The 26,199-nt window shown below is 37.7% G+C and overlaps 1 pseudogene; it reads left to right on the forward strand.

The window, feature by feature from the left end:
* The first annotated feature begins 2,160 nt into the window (after nucleotides 1-2,160).
* LOC137626727 (uncharacterized) lies at nucleotides 2,161-25,704 on the forward strand (annotated as a pseudogene).
* The last annotated feature ends 495 nt before the right edge of the window (nucleotides 25,705-26,199 follow it).

Below are 26,199 nucleotides of genomic sequence, written 5' to 3' on the forward strand. Positions count from 1 at the left end.
CATGGAGCGAAACCTGCATGCTTTTGATGCTATGTTTGTTCTTATGGTATATGCAAACCTCGAGACTCTTTCCTAAGTCTAGTATGACTCCTCCCTGCCTGGGGCAGGAAGCACTAACATGGTTTATGATTAGAAGTAATGACGTGTAACGTCATAATTCTCTATGGTTTGGACGACCAAGGAATAATCGTCCTTAGGTTAAGGCACATTTGGGAAAATCCACAGATACTTACTTTCTAGATAATGCTCTGGTAACCTTCCATCAGGACGACATGACCTGAGCCCAAAAAACGGATTTTGAGCGATGCAAAAAATCTATTTTTGGGTGACATAGCCATGTCGTCCTGATGAACCCGCCCTCCTTTTCATAGAAAAGGCCTTTAGCAGGATCCCTCCCAAAACTACTATATATGTAGCACCTTGCTCAACACTATAAGGAATAAAGCATGGCAGCGACGTACAGCGCCATCTGGATACTCACGTAGTAACGGGAAGGGTAACCTTGATACCGGCTCCCCTTCTAAATTTTGCCACTTTCTCTCTCGAAGCGACAACGCTATTCGGGGTGAAGATTGCTATGTGTCGTATCAAGATATATGTCCCCTGATTTATGTGATAACCTTAAGAAAAATTTTAAGGATATTCACGCCATGAGATAGAATTCTGGAGACCTAAGGGAAAATTCTCTGGGAATATCAATGTAGTCAAGTATACCCTAGGAAGCTACTTATAGGAACCTTCTATCAGGACGACATGGCTATCTCACTTAAAAATAGATTTTTCGCTTCGCTCAAAATCATTTTTTTATTTGAATCAAAACTATATAGTAATAATATTCATTATTTATATGTAACTACCGAATGTTATATACTCTATAGACGTTGAGATAGGAATTAAGGTTTCTGACGACAAGGAAACTACAGAACACAGGTCTTATATCTGAGCCCTACTTGCATTGTTCACGTTTCGGTAAAACGGTTGTCTATAACTTTCTGGTAATGGATATTCATACAGAACGAATTAGGGAGGTTTTTGAGAAGGAAACTCTACAGACCACAGGTCTTATGTCTGAGCCATACCTGTATTGTTTACGTCGTGGTTTGGTGGTTGCCTATTTCTATTTGATACTACTCAGTCACACAGAGTGACAACGTAAGTAGCACAGCTGCACAGTACTACAGGTTATCAATATTTCAAGTTCAACGTCAACCAGTGTGTTAGTTGCTAGATGCTAGGTACCTAAACAAGACCGTTCTTACTCTTAGTGCTTGTCAGTGTTATTTGTTAATCATCATTTCGTTGCTGTCTTGGCTTGAAAAGGGTAAAGGTAAGTCAGTTTTACGTTTGACGTGACTCGGCTAGTTTTCTTTTTGAACCCAGAAGCTAGCTCGGAGATTGATAGTGTCTTAAATTAAACTAAGCAGAAGTCAATAAGATGACATAAAATTTTTTATTTTGCAATATTGAATGCTAGGCTATAACTCCTATAAGCCTTTAGTTTTGTTTCCAAATGCAATCTTTGAAATATAATTATAATCTTAATAGTTAGTATCTAGTGATGCTGTTAAGGTATATATATATATATATATATATATATATATATATATATATATATATATATATATATATATATACTGAATTTTTACACAGAACTAGCTGGACAAATTTGTAAAGGACTTTCAGGCATGACTGAGATACTGCCTCTGCTAAATGCGTGTGATCCAGTAACAGCGAGAGAAGCCTCTGTCAAAAGTGTAATTCCTCTCCTCACTAAATTTCCCCAGCTGGTAGACGAGGCTCATTATGATCAGTATAATGATGAGTGGAGACGAATAACATTTCAAGAGAAATTAAGTCAATCAAATGACCCTACTAAATTCTGGTGAGCTGTTGGGAAAATGAAATGCAGCGATGGGACACCTACATTCCCAAAGATTTCTCAGTTTATGTTAGATTTAATGGTGCTTGCACATTCTTCTGCTGCTGTGGAAAGAATATTCTCACAGGTAAAATGAGTAAAAACTGATGCGCGGAACCGATTGAATACGGAATCAGTAAATGGTGTTTTGTTGACTGAAGGGAATGGAGGAGATAAAGATCGCTATGAATGGGAGCCAGGTGAATCAATGATTCGATCAGCTGAATCCCTGCATAAGGTAGATGAATAATGGTTATCCAGCAGCAGCTTGTGTTGTTGTTGTTGGGGTATTAAAGCCAACACTTGTTGTTGGCACGGGCCTTTCCCTTGGTTGGCCCGTAGGAGCAGCTTGTGTATCACATAATGAACATAAGGTGATAATTAGATATAGAATGAATATTTTGTTGAATTTAATGTAAGTTGATGATCATAATAAGGTTTAATCATGCCAAGTTGATGCCTTTATTTCTAACTATATAAATTCAATAAATGGTAGTATTATATCAGACAACCTGTAGTAGCTTACAATAGCAAACTAAAACCATACTTTATAGTTCATAGTAAAATAATAGATTTCTAGATAAATGTGTTTTTGCACTAAATATTCTTAACAAAATAGATATGATGTCACTGTGTGGTTCGTTGCCAGACGAACGACCACAGCTACGTTGATATAAGTATGTATTTATTATTTTAGTCATGCAAAGTTATCTTATGTTTGTGTAGGATGATGTGATACTTTTCCGGATACTTTTATGAAAAAGTGATGATACATTCATACGTTTTTTGAAAACTTCACGATACTTTATACAATTTATCAAGTTTTGTAAATAATGGCATTCCTTGACGACATTGTTTCGCTAGATTTTATAGGTAATCAGTACAGGACAAAATTGCCCAGAGATATACCTTACAAAATTAATCTGTTAGTTAGATTTTTTATCCCACATGGATTCGTGAGAAATTTTTCAAATTACATATGATTTGTGAACTATAGAAAACTCAAACACTTATGTGAATAGCTGTGAAAGCAATAGTATATGAAAATAAATTATATGCAATTATTTCAGCAAATTATTTTCAAATATGAATATAATTTTACTTAACAAATGTTCTCACTACATTATTTATTAATTATTTATTTGAGCAGTGAGAGACACAGAAAGTGCAGAGCCAAGCTCTGGGCAATCTGGAAAGAACGAATGAAATGTTGATATTAAAATGGAGTTTCTTTCATATTTATTTGCATTTAATAGTATTTTCTTCATGTTTACTTGAATCAAACTTCACCAGGCTCCTCTACAACTCAAAAATACAACATAGAGGAAGAGCCAGAGGTTGTATATAACCTTTACCTACGTAAAAAATTGAGAATGACAATGACTTTATGCAATTATTTATGTAACTTGTGATTTTTGTGAATATTTATTTTACGAATTTGTCAGGCATCAATTTTTTTTATAAAATCTATCTATCACTTTTTATAGTAATTAGTCTCATTATATAAATATATATACATACATACATATACCAAAGGCACTTCCCCCAATTTTGGGGGGTAGCCGACATCAACAAGAAACAAAACAAAAAAGGGACCTCTACTCTCTACGTTCCTCCAGCCTAACCAGGGACTCAGCCGAGTTCAGCTGGTACTGCTAGGGTGCCACAGCCCAACCTCCCACATTTCCACCACAGATGAAGCTTCATACTGCTGAGTCCCCTACTGCTGCTACCTCCGCGGTCATCTAAGGCACCGGAGGAAGCAGCAGGGCCTACCGGAACTGCGTCACAATCGCTCGCCATTCATTCCTATTTCTAGCACGCTCTCTTGCCTCTCTCACATCTATCCTCCTATCACCCAGAGCTTTCTTCACACCATCCATCCACCCAAACCTTGGCCTTCCTTTTGTACTTCTCCCATCAACTCTTGCATTCATCACCTTCTTTAGCAGACAGTTATTTTCCATTCTCTCAACATGGCCAAACCACCTCAACACATTCATATCCACTCTAGCCGCTAACTCATTTCTTACACCCGTTCTCACCCTCACCACTTCGTTCCTAACCCTATCTACTCGAGATACACCAGCCATACTCCTCAGACACTTCATCTCAAACACATTCAATTTCTGTCTCTCACTCACTTTCATTCCCCACAACTCCGATCCATACATCACAGTTGGTACAATCACTTTCTCATATAGAAATCTCTTTACATTCATGCCCAACCCTCTATTTTTTACTACTCCCTTAACTGCCCCCAACACTTTGCAACCTTCATTGACTCTCTGACGTACATCTGCTTCCACTCCACCATTTGCTGCAACAACAGACCCCAAGTGCTTAAACTGATCCACCTCCTCAAGTAACTCTCCATTCAACATGACATTCAACCTTGCACCACCTTCCCTTCTCGTACATCTCATAACCTTACTCTTACCCACATTAACTCTCAACTTCCTTCTCTCATACACCCTTCCAAATTCTGTCACTAGTCGGTCAAGCTTCTCTTCTGTGTCTGCTCCCAGTACAGTATCATCCGCAAACAACAACTGATTTACCTCCCATTCATGATCATTCTCGCCTACCAGTTTTAATCCTCGTCCAAGCTCTCGAGCATTCACCTCTCTCACCTCAACATACAAGTTAAACAGCCACAGCGACATCACACATCCCTGTCTCAGCCCCACTCTCACCGGAAACCAATCGCTCACTTCATTTCCTATTCTAACACATGCTTTACTACCTTTGTAGAAACTTTTCACTGCTTGCAACAACCTTCCACCAACTCCATATAACCTCATCACATTCCACATTGCTTCCCTATCAACTCTATCATATGCTTTCTCCAGATCCATAAACGCAACATACACCTCCTTACCTTTTGCTAAATATTTCTCGCATATCTGCCTAACTGTAAAAATCTGATTCATACAACCCCTACCTCTTCTAAAACCACCCTGTACTTCCAAGATTGCATTCTCTGTTTTATCCTTAATCCTATTAATCAGTACTCTACCATACACTTTTCCAACTACACTCAACAAACTAATACCTCTTGAATTACAACACTCGTGCACATCTCCCTTACCCTTATATAGTGGTACAATACATGCACAGACCCAATCTACTGGTACCATTGACAACACAAAACACACATTAAACAATCTCACCAACCATTCAAGTACAGTCACACCCCCTCCCCTTCCTTCAACATCTCAGCTTTCACACCATCCATACCAGATGCTTTTCCTACTCTCGTTTCATCTAGTGCTCTCCTCACTTCCTCTATTGTAATCTTTCTCTCATTTTCATCTCCCATCACTGGCACCTCAACACCTGGAACAGCAATTATATCTGCCTCCCTATCATCCTCAACATTCAGCAAACTTTCAAAATATTCCGCCCACCTTTTCCTTGCTTCCTCTCCTTTTAACAACCTTCCATTTCCATCTTTCACTGTCTCTTCAATTCTTGCGCCGGCCTTCCTTACTCTCTTCACTTCTTTCCAAAACTTCTTCTTATTCTCTTCATATGACTGACCCAGTCCCTGACCCCACCTCAGGTCAGCTGCCTCTTTGCCTCATGTACCTTGCGCTTTACTTCCACCTTTTTCTCTCTATATTTTTCATACTTCTCTATACTATTACTCTGCAGCCATTCTTCAAAAGCCCTCATTTTCTCTTCCACTTTTACCTTCACTCCTTCATTCCACCATTCACTGCCCTTCCTCATGCTGCCTCCAACAACCTTCTTGCCACATACATCACTTGCAATCCCAACAAAATTTTCTTTTGCTAACTTCCACTCCTCCTCTAAATTACCAGTTTCTCTTACTCTCACCTTGTCATATGCCATTTTCAACCTTTCCTGATATTTACTTTTTACCCCCGGTTTTATTAGCTCTTCAACCCTCACTAGCTCCCTTTTACATCCACCTACTCTATTCCCCCACTCTTTTGCTACAACTAATTTTCCTTCCACCAAAAACTGATCAGACATACCATTAGCCATACCCCTAAACACGTGCACGTCTTTCAAAAAAATATATATGTATATATATATATATATATATATATATATATATTTATATATATATATATACATACATATATATATATATATATATATATATATATTATATATATATATATATATATATCCAACGATAAGGGGGGACCCCCAGTGGGAACTCGGGGTTTTGGGTAGGGAAAACATACTGGGGAAACGGTATATAATGGTAAGACAAGCCTTTTCTTTTCTATACATTACCTTCTTAGATGTATAACATTAGCAGTGTTTTTCATTTATATGTTGACATTCTACCGGTTGGTTGTTTTCGGTCTCGTTCGTTCGTTTGTACATAGCAAGTTTCAACCTGCGCATAAACTCCTCCCACCTGCGCATAAACTCCGCCTCCACTAATACGATTTCTTCTTCTCTACCTGCCACATTCAACTATTCGACTTCACCCGGTTTATTCAAGTATTTGACTTGATCCAGTTCAACTATTCCATTCCTTTTATGTAATACCCTCATATACATATTACGTTTGACCCAAGAATTACTCGTTTTATTATCCAACACCTTATAAAATCACTTCATTTTATATTCCCATTAAATATTATTTATCATACACTCCATTTTATCTTCATATATTACTTTTATACATTTTGTTATTACCTTGTCACGCACAGATTTCACATAAATACTTGCTCTGGACAAGTTTCCCATTTAGTTCAATCATGTTTACCCTCTTGACTCCGTTGTTTTTCCGTTAATCAATCACGAACCCATAGTATGGAAAGTTTGCAGGGGGGGGGGCTTTATATTTCCCAACCCCCTTCCCTTATCTCTTCAAGTGGTCTCTTCATACCCCTTCCCACAAATCCTTTTCCGTGGAACCTAGTCAGGTCTTTGTTATTTCAAGTGAGGTTTTTTTTTTTTGTGTGTGTGTATTTTACGATAGAAGTTATAGAAACTTGTAACGGCTGCAGTATTCCATACTTAAAAGCATTTGCTAAATTTCATGGGGAATTTTTTGATGCATCATCCAATGTTGATCATTTCATTTAATCCAATAATGTAACCCTGGAAAGGTATGATGGGTCGTATGCGACCCCTACAGCATTTTCAAAACCTGTTTTTTCCCCATAAATCATCAGCTGTCTCGAATATGGAAGTGATCGACCTGCAAGGGGTGACTAGTCTACATGCCATTGTCTGCATTAGGACTGATTTTCGTCTAACTTCCCTCCTTCCCCGTTTTTTTACCCCCCCCAGGGGTCGACCTCGACCCAGACTTACCTTTATAGGGGTAAGTGATCAAACAGCAAAGTTATTACATAATTATAAATTGTCGAACAGTGTTGATACTTGTTTGGTTCTTTATAGTTGGAAAGTGTGGGTGGATGGTGTGTCTACCACTTGCATGACATTGGTTTTGGCTTACATGCCATATATTTGCATGAGGTCCATTTTCCCTCAAATGCTAATTTCTGAATTTTGTTTATTTTTTGCAAATTTGATATTTTTCTATTTATTTTGAATTTATCTTCAATAATGGCCAGCAGGCAGTTTTCCCTCGGCATGGATGTCATCAACACACTTCTAATGGAGTTAAAAAGAGATGTTGATGATAATATGGAGCTTGCAACCCCATTCTTCATTTCAAGTGGTTGATTGGGCTGTAAGAGTTGTTGCGGTCTGCGGCCATTTTGTTGACATACCCGAAAGGTAAGTTGGCATATCTCTATATATTCTTGTTCTGTATAGAATTCGTAATATTTTGGTATATTCTAATGCATAAATATCATATTTTATAGGAGATACAATGATTTTCATAAGAAATTTACATTGTGAAACTAGGCCGTCAAAAATGACCTTTAGATTTCGCCCCTGATATAACAGTAACTTACATCTTAGTGCACATTTTATTATGTATTTCTGTTCTTTGATAATATGAGTTTATTCTATAAAAAAATTAGCCTCTTCCTATTTCATTTGGGTACCCAAAAAATTAATGAAATTTGGACAAATTTTTTTGGCCAAAAAAAGTTACCCTTTTTTTCTCATTTCAGATCTTGACTTCTATGGGTCCAACTCATTTCCAGCAATTACACGCTGTTGCTTTGCCATTTAGAAGGTGTCCCTAAAGGGATTTATGTGTATATGTATATTTCTATTTTTTTTGTGAATATTTACGTCGTCTTTTTTTTTGCATACTTAAATTTTTAATATATTTCCAATAAATAGTTATTTTGTAGATGAGTATCATTTATATTTTCAGAAGTTTTTAGCATTCTTTGAAGTATTTTTAGCAAGTCAAACAATACAGATTGATGCATAACTAAATTTTTCCTGAATTTTTTTCGGAATCGGGGTCGCGCGCGACCGAGTATACCCTTGAAGGGGTGTCCGAGGAGCGTACCTATCCAGGGGTAATACCCCAACGTTTACAGTGTCCCAAGTGCCGTTCATTGCTATCGTACAGGAAAGATATTCACGTATATAACTGCAATACTCAAACTAAGGTATCTAAAACAAAGAAGAACCTCAAGACCCCGATGACCCACAACCTTCCACATTGCAGGCATAGAAGTTAAGACGTCACAGTCTCGACATCCCGGTGACCCTCAAGTTTCGTCGTTCGGGTCATAAAAGTAAGGCATTAATTTCTTTAATTTTAAAGTTTTTAGAGTGTGCAGCTCAACATTACCGCTTGCTGGTACATATGAGCTTGATGTTTTATTTTCATGCGAGCGAAGCGAGCCAGTGGCGGAACAAAAACCATTATATTCAGTGTTGTTTAGGTTAACGTAACATTTTTAATATTAGTTAATGTTAACGTAACATTTTTAATATACGTAGAATTGCTAACGTTAGCAATGTCAGCGTAGCATTGCTAACCTTAGCAATGTCAGCGTAGCATTGCTAATGCTAGCGTAAAATTGCCAATGATAGCGTAAAATTGCTATGTTATCGTACGCAGTACATACGTTCTTGATGATTGAAGTGAGTCCGAAATTTGAACAAGAGCCATTATATTTAAATATTTTCACAGGAAATATAAGTTTTCCTGTAGAAAATAACGTGATTTAACCGGTTTTCACCTTCATTTCAACCGTAACAACAACCACTTCGGATACTTGATGTTAGTCGAACTGGTTGTTCTGTTTGTTTGCAATTGGAATGAAGGTCAATTAATGTAGTAAGAACATTTGGTAAATATAATTATATTAACAAATTTGAAAATAAGTTGGTAAAATAAATATATTTAAATTATGTTCATATAATTTTGCTTTAACACTTATTGACATAAGTGTTTTAGCTTTCTATAATTCACAAATCATAAGTAATCTGACCCATTTTTCGACATGACATTGTGGATAATAATAAATAGGTACACTAATACTCTTTTATAAGGTAAAATAATGGACCATCTTGTCCTTTATTAAATACCTCAGTAATATTTCGAAACAATATATACACATCCGAATACTTGACTTACTGACTACATGGAAAATAACTTTAGATTACCTTGGCAAATGAGACTGTTACTTTGTATTCTAGCGTTGCCATTTGGATGTTTATGAGACTAAATTCGTCAAATTTGGCCGTATGGCAAACGGACTGGCCGTAAAATAATTAGCCATCCACGGCCAAATTATTTGGCCGTATTCTTCTCCAAATGATTTTGCATGAAATACTTTACGTATAATCTCCTTTATCTGTTATATCAAATATCTTAATTTCTAATCAATAAAATCATATAACAGCCACGTATCCTATATGTTGCATACCAACTGACACGTACTGTACATGTTCAGGACGAAGAGAAGGTAATGTTTTGATTGAAATAGGGCTCGGAGTAGGAGACTCGACAATCTGACCGAATCGTCAGTACGAATTTGAACCTGTGTAAACATCATATGTGATATTTGCTTTTTGTCATCAAGGCATCAAGTAAACCTATATGGAAAGGGAGTTACGATAGTGGGAGGAAGTACAATAAATCATGAGCAGATAAATTTGTTTGGGTAAAAAGAGCTAGTGAAGGAAGTGAGGATGCTTTTTGCAAACTATGTAAGACTACCATAGCCCCAAACACATCTCGACTTGCTGATCAGGAAAAAACCAAAGGGCGCTTGAGCAGGGTAAATTCTTCAGCACTGTGTCAACCACTGCCAGTGAAAATCTTTAATAAACGTATTGAAATAGAACTTGCAGTTGCCATTGCTTGTCATAGCACAACAGTTAGTGTTGATCATGTGGGGGAAATAATAAAAAGCAATGTTAAGGTAGTGCATTAGAGAACCATCAGCTCCATCGTACTAAATGTAGCAGAATAATTTCCAAAGTAGAATCCCCATCACTATTCAAAGATTTTCAAGATGATCCACATGGAAAAAAGTTTAGTGTAATTATTGATGAAAGTACAGATGTGGCTACAGACAAACATTTGCGTATTGTTATCAGACATTACAGTGAATCAAAGTCGACTATTGTGACCGAGTTTGGAGGCCTCGCACCCGTTGTTGGAGCAACTGGCCATGAATTATTTGTGACCTTGAACAACCGCTTGGAAAATATGGAGCTTGGATGGTCTAATTGTGTTGGTTTTGGAAGTGATGGAGCTTCAGCAATGATAGGCGAATATAATTCAGTGTGGTCAAGAGTAAGAGAAAAATCACCTAACTGTCAATTCCCTCACACTTTGCATGGAAAAGGCATTCGACAAATTACCCCCTAGTTTAGGATATCTGTTGCACGAAGTTCCTAAACGGTTCAGTAAGAGTGTCATACGAAGAGAATCTTTCAAAGAACTGTTTGTGATTATAGACGCAAATGAAGAGAGAAAAGGAACAGCTCTCCCATTTCAAAAACTCTCAAATACACGATGGTTGGTAAGAGGAAAGATCATATATAATATCATTTTAAACTAGGAGGAATTGAAATCTTATTTTTCAGTTGCTTTACCGAATGCAGACGCATCATTGCTACAAAGCAAGGGAAATATTGAATATGTTAAAAGATTAAAAAAAGATATTTTGTACTTTCCCTTTGTGTCACCAATTGTTACAGATTTCGAGAGACTTAATGCACTTTTCCAAGCTATCGATGGTGGTCCTAAAGGGTTAGTAAAAGAGATACTTCTACAGAATAGAGTGCTTACCAGGAGTGGAGAATTCTTACCAATAAACAAGATGTTGTTGTTGGGGTATTAAAGCCAACACTTGTTGTTGGCACGGGCCTTTCCCTTGGTTGGCCCGTAGGAATAAACAAGAACTGAATGCATATAAAGAATAGGAAAATAACTCAAATGATGTGGTGCAAAGTACAACTGAGATTAGGCATCGATGTGTAAGTTCTTAGTTTCCTCTCTTACAAAGGTTATCTCAGGTTTATGTACAGGTAGTCAGTACATGAGATAGACATACAAGAGTATACGTAGTAATGGAATTTCTTAACAAACTTATTTCGTGAGATTTGTGTGGTAATTAATACAGGACAAAATTGCCCTTACAAAAGTATATTCCTTTTAGCACACCCGATTTTTGTGGTTGTTGATGTTTGTCAGAAATTGCTCAAATTACATATGATTTGTGAATTATAAAAAAATCAAACACTTACGTAAATAGCTGTGAAAGCAATTGTATATATGAAAATAAATTATATGCAATTATTTTAACAAATTATTTTCAAATAGGAATAGAATTTTACTTAACAAAGGTTCCTACTGCATTATTTATTATTTAATATGAGGCGAGAGAAAGACCGAAATTGCAGATACCGTCACTGAGACAAGCTCCGGCCAATCTGGAACGAACGAACGAGATGATAATATCAATTTTGAGTTTCTTAAGATTTCCGTGTTTCATTATTATTTTCATCTAATAGTATTTTCTTCTTGTTTACTTAAATTCAATCTTCATCAGGCTCCTCTACAACTCAAAAATACAACACAGAGAAAGAGGCAGAGGTTGTATATAACTTTTAATTACGTTAAAAATAGTATGAAGTATTTGTTTTCTATATTTAGAAATAATAGAAAAGCTTTAACCCAAGGGCAGCAACAGGGAAAATAGCCCAATGAAGAAAGAAAATAAGGAAAACTACAAGAGAAGTTTAAGAACAATAATAACATCAAAATCAATCTTTCATATATAAACTATAAAAACTTGAAAATAACAAGAGAAAAGGGAACAAGATAGAATAGTGTGGCCGAGTGTACCCTCAAGCAAGAGATCTCTCACTCAAGAGTTAGTGGAAGACCATGGTACAGAGGCTATGGCACTACCCAAGACTAGAAAATAATGTTTTCATTTTGGAGTGGTCTTTCTCCTAGAAGAACTACTTAGCATAGCTAAAGAGTCTCTTCTATCCCTATCAAGAGTAATGTAGCCACTGAATAATAATAATGTAGTAATTAACCTCTTGAGAGAAGAATAATAGTTTGGTAATTTCAGTTTGGTCAGGTGTATGAGGAAAGAGGAGAATGTGTAAAGAATAGGGCAGACTATTATATGTATGTGTTGGCAAAGATGAAATGAGCCGTAACCAGAGAGAGGTATTTAATGTATTACTGTCTGGCCAGTCAAAGGATCCAATAACTCTCTAGCTGTAGTATCTCAACGAGTGGCTGGTAATACCTCAAATTATTCCCTTCGTATATCCTATATATGACCTCACTAAAGAGTTCCATCTTCTGTTGTTATAACAGATCCATCTTTCTTTTTGATGGGTATATGCTTCTTCTTCTTTGCCACAGTAGAGATTTCAATAATAATTCTATGAGCAATTCTTACACCATTGCCACTCCCTGAAGTCATATATCTGCAGGAGTCTACTTTAGTAGGTGATCTTTATGCAGGTTTCTTCTTGAGTAGGTGATATACCTGCAGGTTTCTACTTTAGTAAGTGATATACTTGCAGGATTTTACTTTAGAGGTGTACTACCCGCGGGATTATGCTTAATTGGCAGCCTACATCCAGGTTTCTATCCAAATTGGCAACCTACCTCCAGGTTTCTGCTTTAGTAGGTAATCTACATGTAAGTTTCTATTTTATTTTGTGATCTAGCAAAAGGTTTATACTTAAGTAGGTGATCTACCTGCAGGTCTCAACTTTAATAGGTGATGTACCAGCAGGTTTCTATTTTAGTAGGTAATCTACCTGCGGATCTCAACTTTAGTAGGTGATCTACATGCAGGTTTCTACTTTAGTAGGTAATCTACATGCAGATCTCAACTTTAGAAGGTGATCTACATGCAGGTTTCTACTTTAGTAGGTAATCTACCTGCGGATCTCAACTTTAGTAGGTGATCTATATGCACGTTTCTACTTTAGTAGGTGCTCTATATGCACGTTTCTACTTTAGTAGGTGCTCTATATACAGGATTTTACTTTCTTAGGTGTTTTACCTGTAAGTTTATATTTAATTGGCAGCCTACACCAAAGTTTCTCCTTTAGTAGGTGATCTACATGCTGGTTTTTACTGTAGTAGATGATCTTCCTGTAGATTTATACTTAATTGGCAGCCTACCTCCAGATTCCTACGTTAGTAGGCAATCTACCTGTAGATTTCTACTTTGGTAGATGATCTACCTGCAGCTTTCTACTTTAGTAGGTGTTCTACATGCAGGATTTTACTTTAGTAGGGGCTCTACTCGCAGGTTCATACTTAATTGGTAGCCTACATCAAGGTTTTTACTTTAGTTGGTGATCTACCTGCAGGTTTCTACGTTATTAGGTGATCTACCTGCAGGTCTCGACTTTAGTATGTGATCTACATGTAGTTTTCTACTTCAGTGAGTGATCTACATTCAGGTTTCTACTTTAGTAGACTGTTGAGCGAGATGCAGAATAAGACAGTACTCTAGAGATTTTTTTTTATATATACAATAAGGTAATCTAAAATGAAAGATCAGTCTTGGTACTTAGATATTGGAATAACTTTATCAAGTCGAGAATGGAGAACTTATTCAAATCTGTATTGAAATTATCAGCATTGAATTGAATGACTACTCCCTCTTACCCTAACCGAGATAACATGTTCGCCTACCACTTGCAGGGCAGCAGATCAATCCCAGCTCGGACCTTGAGTTGAAGTTGTGTACTGGGGGAGGTCACAACTGGGGTTGGGCACCACAGTGAGGGCTGGGCTTGCCCGGCTGACGTTCATGTGAATATCTATTCTAATGAAACTTTAACCAGGCACCTTTGACCTTAACCTTTATTCAACCCATACTTTCAGCTACAGTTTTCTCAAATTTCCCTCAACACTCTATACTGTCTCACTAACCAGGGTTATCATTAGAGGTTTTACAGGTAGTCGGTACAGGAGAAATCCGATTGGGTAAGTACATAGTAACAGTCTCACTTGATAAGGGTATCTCAAGAGATTTTACATGTAGACAGCACATGATTAAATTCGAAGTAAGAGACTATATAGTAACAGTCTTACAGTTTGAAGTAAGAGACTATATAGTAACAGTCTCACAGTTCTCTCTTACAAAGGTTATCTCAAATTTATAACCAGGTAGTCAGTACATGAGACAGACATATAAGAGAATACATAGTAACGGTATTCTTTGGTAAAGTTGTTTCGCGAGATTCATATGGTAATTAATACAGGACAAAATTGTCCTTGCAAAGTTACTTAAATTACTTTCCTTATTTAGTAGCTTCTAAGGGTGACTTAGGGTCGTCAGAAATTGCTATGATTTGTGAATTATAGAAAACAAACACTTATGTGAATAGCTGTGAAAGCAATAGTATATGAAAATAGATTATATGCGATTATTTTAACAAATTATATTAACAAATTATTTTCAAATATAAATATAATTTTATGTAACAAATGTTCCAACTACATTATTTATTAATTATTTATTTGAGCAGAGACAAAGATAGAAATTGCAGATACCGTCACTGAGGCAAGCTCCGGGCAATCTGGAACGAACGAACGAGATGTTAATATTAATTATGAGTTTCATAAGATTCTCGTGTTTCATTATTATTTTCATATAATAGTATTTTCTTCTTGTTTACACTTAAATTCAAACTTCATCAGGCTCCTCTACAACTCAAAATCCGTTTTTTGGGCTCAGCCATGTCTTGCTGATGGAAGCTTATCAGGGAATTACTTGAAAGTACTATATCTGTGGGTTTGTATAAGTGCTTTTACTTTAAATGAGTCCCTTAAATATGTTTAGTAATATCTCCCTGTAACTAGATTATCAATTATATTTACAATCAGGTATGAATCTGATCTGGCATTGAAAACACATCAGGGTCCATATTTTCTCCTGTCGGAAAATTATGTAATTTCATCGAAATGATGCCACTCAATGGAAATGTTAAACCAAATCTGACTGATTTGTACAGATTTTGGAAATGCATGAACACCGTGACGCAACGTTCACTCGGCACTGGTGTTATCGGTCAGATATGCACCTATATGGAACAGTGTGTGTTTGTCGCAGGCTTAGACGACGGGTTTTTAAAACCACCCGCCGCCACCACAACATGTCTTATTTTATGTAATTGCTTCGTCTATATAGTGTTGGAAGAAGTTCCGTGAAGAAGCAATTTTCTTAGGATCATGAACTGCGGGTGAGCTGTCAGGATCCGCTCTGCGAATAAGTAGGTGAGCATTGCTCTAAGTTATTTTACAGATAGATTTTGATCCTGAGGTTTCGTCTTGGAAGAGCTGTCCTTCCTTGAAGTCTGAAGTTCTACAAAGATAGACCTTAAGACACCCTAATGGGCATAGGGACACATCTTCCTTCAGTGGACAGATTCTCCAAGGACCCCACCTTATGGTGGGCAGCTCGTTTTTGGCGAGAAAGTAGGATCGGGGAAAGGGTTCAGTTCTCCCTCTTCTGTGAACTGAATATGGCCTATATCCCTGATAGGGCCAATATTTCACTAACTCTAGCCCCTGAGGCTATTGCAAACGGAAAATTGACGTTCTGTGTTAGCTTTTTTTAGAGTACAATCCTCATTGTTTAGGTTCGAAGCATAGTGCAAAACTTTGACTAACGCTCATGTAATGGGCTTTAGAGGGGATGCCGGATTTGGTCTAATGCATGCTTTGGTACCTTAATAAAGGTTCGCTTATGAGGTTCGTCTCAAAGGCATATAGAAAAGGTCTAGTCAGGACCGACTTACACGTAGTTATCGTAATGGAAGTCAGGCCTCGTTTAAGTAGGTAAAACAAGAGAGACAGAAACATGTTGAAATTTGTGTTGGTCCCCTTGTTTTCACGAGGGTTACCCCTTTCTTCCAAGACAATCCACATTGTCTCCTGGTTGGACTTGACTTGTACTCTACAATGAAGTTGGCTACATTCTTCGAGATCCCAAACTTTTGTTCGCTGCTAGGGCAAAAAAATCATGAGAGGCAGGTTGTTGGTTTTCGAGGATGAAATGTAACAGCCGACTTCTGCACCAGTTTGGGTAAAACTGGGTACGGCAGAGGAAACAGCTAGTTTCAATTCTAGAACTAGAGGAAACCAATTGTTTTTGACCCATTTGGGGGCCACTACAGGAGCTGTTTCTCTGCAGGATCCGAGCTTGTCGAGGACTTTCAGCAGGAGATTGGTTGGTGGAAACAGATAAATTCGATTCCATCCATTCCAGTCGAGAGACATGACGTCTATTGCTTCTGCTTAAAGTTCTCGCAAGGGGCTACATAACGAGGTAGTTTCTTGTTGTCGCTCGTTGCGAAGAGGTCGATCTGCAGTTCCGGGACTTTTCTCGGAAATAAAGAAGAATGAGTCTGCGTCTAGGGACCATTCTATCTCTATCGGCTTCCGCCTGGATAGAGCATCTGCCGTTATATCGTGGAACCGTTGAAGGTGAACTGCTTGATAAATGCCATCTTCTCTTCCTTGCCAAGCGGAAGATGGCTAACATCACGTGGTTGATGTGAGGTAAACTCAAGCCTTGTCAATTAGACATATTACTATCACCTGGTTGTTGAGAGCCAATCTGATGTGGACTGTTCTGCGAGGGCATAGTCTCCTCAACATCAGGAGGACTGTCATACCCTCCGAGAGGTTGATGTGAAAGATTTTTGAATTGGAATGATCAATTTCTTGCCCTTTCCTTTCATGCAGATGACCTCCCCATTCTTTCAGGGAGGCTTTCGTGTGTATCGCCACTGATGTTTGTGGTGGTTGCAAGAGAACTGTCTGTGGGTAGGCTCTTATTCGTTGACCACGGCCTTAATGGCGTGCGCAGTCGGGTCGGTGTCAACCTTGTTGATCTCTTCGAGCGTTTGATGCCTATCTTCTCCAGACTCCTGGCGCATCCTTTGGCTGTGCTTGTAGCACTGGGTCTGTCACTACTGCGAACCGGAGAGCGCCCAGTACTCTTTCCTGTTGGCATTTTGAAATCCTCTTGTGTTGGATTAATCTCTTAACAGATGCCGCTATTTCTCTCCTCTTCTTTAATAGAATGGAGAGGTAGTATGACTGCAACCGCCTGTTAGGACTGAGACCAAGAAACTATGGAATCATCCTCCCCATATCTGTAATGACGGGCTTCTGGCCAAAAGCCGGGAGTCCTACCCCAAGCATTGGATCCCCCTGGATTCCGAAGACCCAACACTTGAGAATAGTTCCGCCAAAAAGGTCCAAACCTTCTTCGGGATGGCTCAGATCATCCAATACTCTCACATATAGCTACCAGCACAAACACCTCCCAACCGTGACACCTTTCCCATTCATCAAAGTAGGCAGCAATACCGGATGTAGAAACATCCGCCCAAGTGGCAATAACAGATGTAGAAACATCTATGCCATAAAAAAAAACACACATACATATATATGTAAATATATACACATATACATATGGGAAATTTTACTCATAGGGTTGGGACAGCAACATGAAAGAAAGTTTATAATATTAGGAGAAGGTTGAAGTAATATAAAGAAGAAGATAAAGATAAGAAAGAGAGAAAATTAGATTCGAACTGGGGGAGCAATTTCCCCAAGTTCGAGAGCCCTCTTGCCCATCACCAAGTTTCAGCACGGGAATAGAATGTCGTGCTGAAGCTCAATGACTTCATCAAGGCATTCTCTCATTAAGAGAGCATTTCAAGAAAAATTAAGTCAATCAAATGACCCTACTAAATTTTGGTGCGCTGTCAGGTAAATGAAAAGCAGCGATGGGACACCTACGTTCCCAAAGATTTCTCAGTTTATGTTAGATTCAATGGTGCTTGCACATTCTTCTGCTGCTGTGGAAAGAATATTCTCGCAGGTAAAATGAGTAAAAACTGATGCGCGGAACCGATTGAATACGGAATCAGTAAATGGTATTTTGTTGACTGAAGGGAATGGAGGAGATAAAGATCGCTATGAATGGGAGCCAGGTGAATCAATGATTCGATCAGCTCAATCCCTGCATAAGGTAGATGAATAATGGTTATCCAGCAGCAGCTTGTGTATCACATAATGATCATAAGGTGATAATTAGATATAGAATGAATATTTTGCTGCTTTTAATAGAAGTTGATGATCATAATAAGGTTTAATCATGCCAGGTTGCCATCATGCCAAGTTGATGCCTATATTTCTAACTATATATATTCAATAAATGATATTATTATACCAGGCGACCTGTAGTAGTTCATAATAGCAAACTAAAACCATAATTTAAAGTTCATAATAAAATAATAGAATTCTAGATAAATGTGTTTTTGCACTAAATATTTCTTAACAAAATAGACAACATGTCACTGTGTGGTTCGTTGCCAGACGAACGACTACAGCTACGTTGATATAAGTATGTATTTATTATTTTAGTCACGCAAATTTATCTTATGTTTGTGTAGGATGATGTGATGCTTTTCCGGATACTTTTCTGAAAAAGTGATGATACATTCATACGTTTTTTGAAAAATTCACGATACTTTATACAATTGAACAAGTTGTGTAACTAATGGCATTACTTGACGACATTGTTTCGCTAGATTTTATAGGTAATCAGTACAGGACAAAATTGCCCAGAGATATACCTTCCAAAATTACTCTGTTAATAGGTTTTTTATCCCACATGGATTCGTGAAAAATTTCTCAAATTACATATGATTTGTGAACTATAAAAAACTCAAACACTTATGTGAATAGCTGTGAAAGCAATAGTATATGAAAATAAATTATATGCAATTATTTTAGCAAATTATTTCCTAATATGAATATTATTTTACTTAACAAATGTTCCAAATACATTATTTATTAATTATTTATTTGAACAGAGAGAGAGAGAGAGCCAGAAATTGCAGATACTGTCACTGAGAAAGGTCCGGGCAATCTGGAACGAACGAACGGGATGTTAATATCAATTTTGAGTTTCAGATTTTTGTGTTTCATTTTTATTTTCATCTAAAAGTATTTTCTTCTTGTTTACTTGAATTCAAAGTTCATCAGGCTCCTCTACAACTCAAAAATACAACACAGAGAAAGAGGCAGAGGTTGTATATAGCTTTTAATTACGTTGAAAATAGTATGAAGTATTTATTTTTTGTAGGTAGAAATAATAGAAATGTGGTATTATTATTATCATTTTTATTATTTGCTAAGCTACAACCCTAGTTGGAAATAGCGGGATGCTTTAACCCAAGGGCAGCAACAGGAAAAATAGCCCAGTGAGGAAAGAATATAAGGAAAAACTACAAGAGAAGTTTAAGAACAATAATAACATCAAAATCAATCCTTTATATATAAACTATAAAAACTTGAAAATAAGAAGAGAAAAAGGAAAAAGATAGAATAGTGTGGCCGAGTGTACCCTCAAGCAAGAGATCTTTAACTCAAGAGTTAATGGAAGACCATGGGACAGAGGCTATGGCACTACCCAAGACTAGAAAATAATGATTTGATTTTGGAGTGGTCCTTCTCCTAGAAGAACTACTTAGCATAGCTAAAGAGTCTCTTCTATCCCTATCAAGAGTAATGTAGCCACTGAATAATGATAATGTAGTAATTAACCTCTTGAGAGAAGAATAATAGTTTGGTAATTTCAGTTTGGTTAGGTGTATGAGGAAAGAGGAAAATGTGTAAAGAATAGGGCAAACTGTTATATGTGTGTGTTGGCAAAGAGGAAATGAGCCGTAACCAGAGAGAGGTATTTAATGTATTACTGTCTGGCCAGTCAAAGGATCCAATAACTCTCTAGTGGTAGTATCTCAATGGGTGGCTGGTAATATCTCAAATTATTCCCTTCGTATATCCTATTTTTGGGCTCAGCCATGTCGTCCTGATGGAAGGTTCCTTTAGGCAGCTTTTTAAAGGATATCTAGCTACAGTGATACTCTCAGAGAATTAACCATAGGTCTCCAGAATTCTAACTCCTAGCACGAGTATCCTTAATATAACTTTTAAGGATATCGCATAAAATCAGGGGACGTATTTCTTGATAAGAAACATGGCAATTTTCACCCCGAATAGATTTTACTCTTTGAGGGGGAAGAGTGGCGAAATGCAGGGTAGCCGTTATCAAGGTTGGATCCCCTCCCTGTACTACTACGGCGTATTATTCCTTTAAAAAGCAGCATTTAAGCACGGTGTTCTCCCACGCTTCTCTCGGTGTTGTTACTTATTTCAAGGAATATTATCTTGCAATCTTCATCCTCTGGAAAGTTGAGTATTTAATCTTTCCTGTGTATAATTTTTAGCTCCCTTCTCACAGTTAAATCAACATAATTTAGGTGTTTTAAGTGGAGCGCAGCCATCCCTGGGAGCGGCCATTTTAACCCTGGATAGGTACGGTCCTCGGACACCCCTTTAAGGGTATACTCGGACGCGAACGACCCCGACGCCAAAAAAAATTCTTGAAAAATCAGTTTTTGCAGTAACCTCCTTTTTTCTTTTGCCAAAAAAAACTTCAATGAATGCTTAAAACAACTGTAAAGATAAATACTACTCATCTGCAGAAAAACTATTTATTATAAATATTTTAAAAAATTAAGTAGAAAAAAAAAAAGACCTGACATAAAAATTCATAAAAAAAAAGTTTATACATATATACACAAATCCTTTTAGGAATTGATTCTTGAATGTTTAGGACACATCTTGATGTATTTTGGATGAAGTCAGACCCATGGAGGTGAAGATCTGAAATGAGAAAAAAAGGGTAACTTTTTTTGGCCAAAAAAAATTGTCCAAATTTCATGAATTTTTTTGGGTACCCAAATGAAATAGGAAGTGGCTAATTTTTTTAGGGAATAAACATATGTTATCCTAAAATAGAAATATGTAAAAAAATCTTCATTATTTTGTAAATTACATTTATATCAGGGGCCATATCTAAAGGTAATTTTTTGAGTACTTGGAAATTTCGTAAAAAAATACATATATTTAATATATAATATGATATTTATGCAGGTAAAAATATACCAAAATATCACAAATTCTATAGGGAACAAGAATATATATAGATAGGGCAGCTTACGCTTCGGATATGTCCACAAAATGGCCGCCAACCACACTGACTCAGACTCCCTAATCTGCCACTTGAAATGTAGGAAGGGTATGTCAATATCAAGGTGTTATTTACTAATCTAATTATTATTGGATATGCATAAAAATTGTATGGTGGGTTGCTGGATAATTGTCGATTATTTTACGACTATAAAATTAAAATTCTGACCCAAAAAAATTTTTTTGAAGGGAAATAAAATCGAAAAAAAAAATGTAAAACAATATTTTAGCTAAAAAAATTTGATGATATTCAATCAAAAAAAAAGTAAACAAAATTTTCCGACAAATAAACATCTAGAGGAATCATTACTCTGTGATAGTTCCTTAGTACGTAGTAATTTTGAAAGAATTGGGAAAAAACGAAAAAATGGCAATCACCGGAAAATCGAACACATACCTATATATACGCCATATCTGGCTAAAAAAAAGATAGGCATGGGTAGCCAGATCATCTAGAAACACTTTCCAACACTATAAAAATATAAGTTTTGCGACACTACTTGCCAATTCCTTACGGTAACATGACTAAGCAAAAAAATGCAAAACAAATAAAAAGGGGCACTCGTGGAAAAATGGCCATTCTAATATACGGCATTTCAGAAAAAAAAAATTTCAGCCACGTGCTAGGCAAACCATCAAGGCATATTTTCCGACAAATAAACATATAAATGAAATATTACTCTGTGATAGTTCCTTAGTACGTAGTAATTTTGAAAGAAATGGGATAAAACGAAAAAATGGCAATCACAGGAAAATCGAACACATACTTATATATACGCCATATCTGGCTAAAAAAAAAATAGGCATGGGTAGCCAGATCATCTAGAAACACTTTCCAACACTATAAAAATATAAGTTTTGCGACACTACTTGCCAATTCCTTACGGTAACATGACTAAGCAAAAAAATGCAAAACAAATAAAAAGGGGCACTCGCGGAAAAATTCCCCATTCTAATATACGGCATCTCAGATAAAAAAAAAAAGACATGCACGTGTTAGCCCAACCATCAAGGCACACTTTCTAACACATAAACATGAAAAAAAAATCAATAATATACGGCAATTCCTTACTACGTAGTAAATTTTTACAAATATTGAAAAAAAAACAGAAATTGGCAACCGCAGTTAAATACCCAATATACCAATAACTACGTCGTATCTGACAAAAACAAAATCACGCATGGGTAGCCAGATCATCTAGACACACTTTCCAACAGTAAAAAAGCAAAAGTTTTACGACACTATTTCGCAATATCTTACGGAAAAATGACTTGGCAAAAAAATTTAAAAAAATTAAAAAGGGACACTCGCGGTAAAATGCCCGACATTCTAATATACGACATCTCAGATAAAAAAAAAGACATGCACGTGTTAGCCCAACCATCAAGGCACACTTTCTAACACATAAACATGAAAAAAAAATGAATAATATACGGCAATTCCTTACTACGTAGTAATTTTTACAAATATTGAAAAAAAAACAGAAATTGGTAACCGCAGTTAAATACCCAATATACCAATAACTACGTCGTATCTGACAAAAACAAAGTCATGCATGGGTAGCCAGATCATCTAGACACACTTTCCAACACTAAACAAGCAAAAGTTTTACGACACTATTTGGCAATATCTTACGGAAAAATGACTTGGCAAAAAAATGAAAAAAAATGAAAAAGGGGCACTCGCGGTAAAATGGTCCTCGTGGTGATGAACGACATTTTAACTAAAAAAAAAAAACATGCACATGGTAGCCAAACAATCCACCAAGACTTTCCACAACTGATAACCTATACAAGTTGCACCATTCTACGACAATTTCATAATACGTAATAACTTTGATAATTATGCAAACTACCTCAGAAGGGTAAACTCGGACGCGAACGACCCCGACGCGTCTCAGAAATCGGGGAAGGAGTACAGCTACAGCAATGCACATCTGGACACTACTAGAGCGTGTAGGGGAGACACCTCCTGCAGGTCGATCACCCACAAATTCAGTCACAGGGGTGAGTCACGTGAGAAAAACCTGTTTTTTTTTTACGCTCGGGGTCGCAAACGACCCACCGTACCTATCCAGGGTTAAGACCGCGGTCGCACGCCATAAATGCTTTATTTAGTTAGTAGTGCCACATTCCCGGTATTAGCTATAAAGAAATTCTAGCTAGTTAGGCAAAATTATACTAGTGAAGATAGCATTACACATGTAATATTTCCTCTTCCGAATAAACGTTTCTCTCGTATACGATAGGGCCTCGGTGGTATTAGCGTAGCTGAGATCCCCACTCGCCTAACTCGTTTTAGGGTAAACCATTCTTCTCCCCTGAGTGCTGCTATCCAGGCGACAACCCTATCTTCCATCATTGCCGTTGAGTAGTGTACTCCGGCTTCACTTGGATAGTGTTTTACTGTAGATCTTCTTTGCCTGCGAGTATCCCGGCCTTGAAATATGACAGTAACTCAGGGTATTTTGTCTTGTAGCCGGCAACGTTACCGACAGAGGAATAGTAATTCCTTTGCCGGTTACACCATTGTCGGCACAGGAAACTAGGCTTCCCTAGTCTACAACCGAAAGTGGGCAGTATAATTGCCGCCACCTTTCTCCCTTGTGGACTAGAAGACATGTCTTATATCCGGCAATGTCTCAGGCTAGGGAATCGTCATTCCCCTGCCGCCCATGACGGCTTCCTTGATTTACAGCCGAAAGCAAGAGGCATACTTGCCGCTACCTTTCTCTGTGAAATATAAGACCCTTTCCCTTCCCTTCTGTCCTTTAGTCCCGGCCTAGCCGTCACAAATGTCCTTTGGCCGGTATTCTACAATCATTCCCGCTTGCCAGGCTGACTGGGTTACCGGCCGGGTTCCTGCAAAGGGGGTTAGGTTGCCGCTTCGACCAACTTCCTAATGGAAGCAAAGCTCCGGGAAAGGTTGAACCGGCCCTGACGGCTGCCGGTGTGAAACCCATTATACTGTTGAGTATTCTTCAGTCCTCTCTTGGACTGCCATCCACAAACCTTGTAACCAGCAGTACAGCTGGCATCAGAATTTGTGGCTGGGTGGAAGCTAGAATCGATGTATTCCTCCCCTTCCATTTGAATTCTCATTTTGGAAAGAAGGCAGTAGTGGCAATAGTCCCTACACTCCCAATTATTGTACTAAACTATAATTATTCGGTAGTCCTTGTTTCCATTCTTTCTCTCTCCCTGTCAGCTAGTGCCGCCAGGTACTAGCCTAACCTGGTAGTATACCGGTAAAACTACAGTATAAGACAATACAGTAGCCAGTATTCCTGCAGTATAAGACAATATAGTAGGCAGTATTCCTGCAGTATAACAATACAGCAGTTAGAAACATACAGTATATAATGATACAGTAGTACAAAATTTCCAACATATTCTATGTGCCGTTTCACAGTCCATTGTTGAGACCGATTAGAAATGTTGAGGTGAAGTATTCCTTCAACATCCTGATGAATCCTAGTTTATCGGGACACCAATTATTACCACTCAGTATTGATATTCTACAAGTGGAGGAGTTACTGATAGTATTCACTGACTCCGACTATACGTACAAGAGTTATTCTACACCGTATTTTCCCTAATAAGGAAATTAAAAATATTAATATTGAAGGAGGTCACAGCAATTGCCTGGAGAGGAAACACAGATATGTCTTTCCTACTTCTTTTCTAGCTCACTATCCTAAGCTATTATATATAATAGTAAATGATACTATTTTAAGCAGGTGTATTTATATCAGTGATATAAATTACCTTATACTCATTTCACTCTTTCTTTCCTTACAGGAGGAGCCTAAGGTGAAGTGTGCAGTAGGGACTTTTGTGGCCACAAGATGTGCAGGTCTCATGCCCCCTGCTCCATCGCAACTGAAACCCTGAGGTATTGGGATCCGAAGGGTTGCACCGTCTGCTCGGCTCTGATGACCGAGGGATTCGGTGAAGATATCCCTGAGACTATGGAGTCAAGGGATACAGCAAGAGAAACTCTTCGGAGGTGGGTAAGAGGGTTCCAAAAGAACTCTCCGGAACCTTACCTGCCTAACGAAGCTAAGAGATGCCTTCTGTTCCCTAAGGCCCAATCCGATGTGGTTGTGCCCCAGGCACAGGTCAAGCCCCTTCATTACCCCCAGGCTATTTGGAAATTTCCAACCCTTAAGCCCCATGGGGTTATATTTTTTCAAGCACATTTTGCAGTATATATTTTTTTAAATTGCTCTAACAGCCTTAATTTTTGACATAGAGAGGTCAGGTTGGTCTCATTCGTTTAGAAAATGCTTGAAATTTCTCAAAAAATTATCAAAAATAGGCAAAAAAAAATTTAAATAGCTTTTTTTTGCAAGGACGTACCGGTACGTCCATGGGGGTAAAGGGATGAGTTTTTTTAAACGTACCAGTACGTCCTTTGGGGGTAAAAGGGCTAGCTGACAATAGAGGCTGACATTAATAAGGCACTCGAAGGCATGGTCATCCACCAGGAATGGATGTCGGAGGTGTCTACCGATACCGAAAAGGATGTTTTGCAAGAAAATCCTGAAGAAAAGGTGGCTCAACCACCCACGGAGGAAGAAGGATCCGTATCAACGATATCTGAAGACCCTCAGTTTTCTGTGACGGCATATCAACCTGTGCCGTCAACTTCTTCGGCCCCAACTCCCCATCTTGAACCACTGATAGCCAAGAGCGAGGCACTCCTAGGACAACTTCAGCAGATGATGTAATTCTTCCGCAAGGAACAACAGGATATTAGGAGGGAAGTAAGAGAAGTGAAATGCCC

Source organism: Palaemon carinicauda, chromosome 34, assembly GCF_036898095.1.
Source record: "Palaemon carinicauda isolate YSFRI2023 chromosome 34, ASM3689809v2, whole genome shotgun sequence".
NCBI lineage: Eukaryota > Metazoa > Arthropoda > Malacostraca > Decapoda > Palaemonidae > Palaemon > Palaemon carinicauda.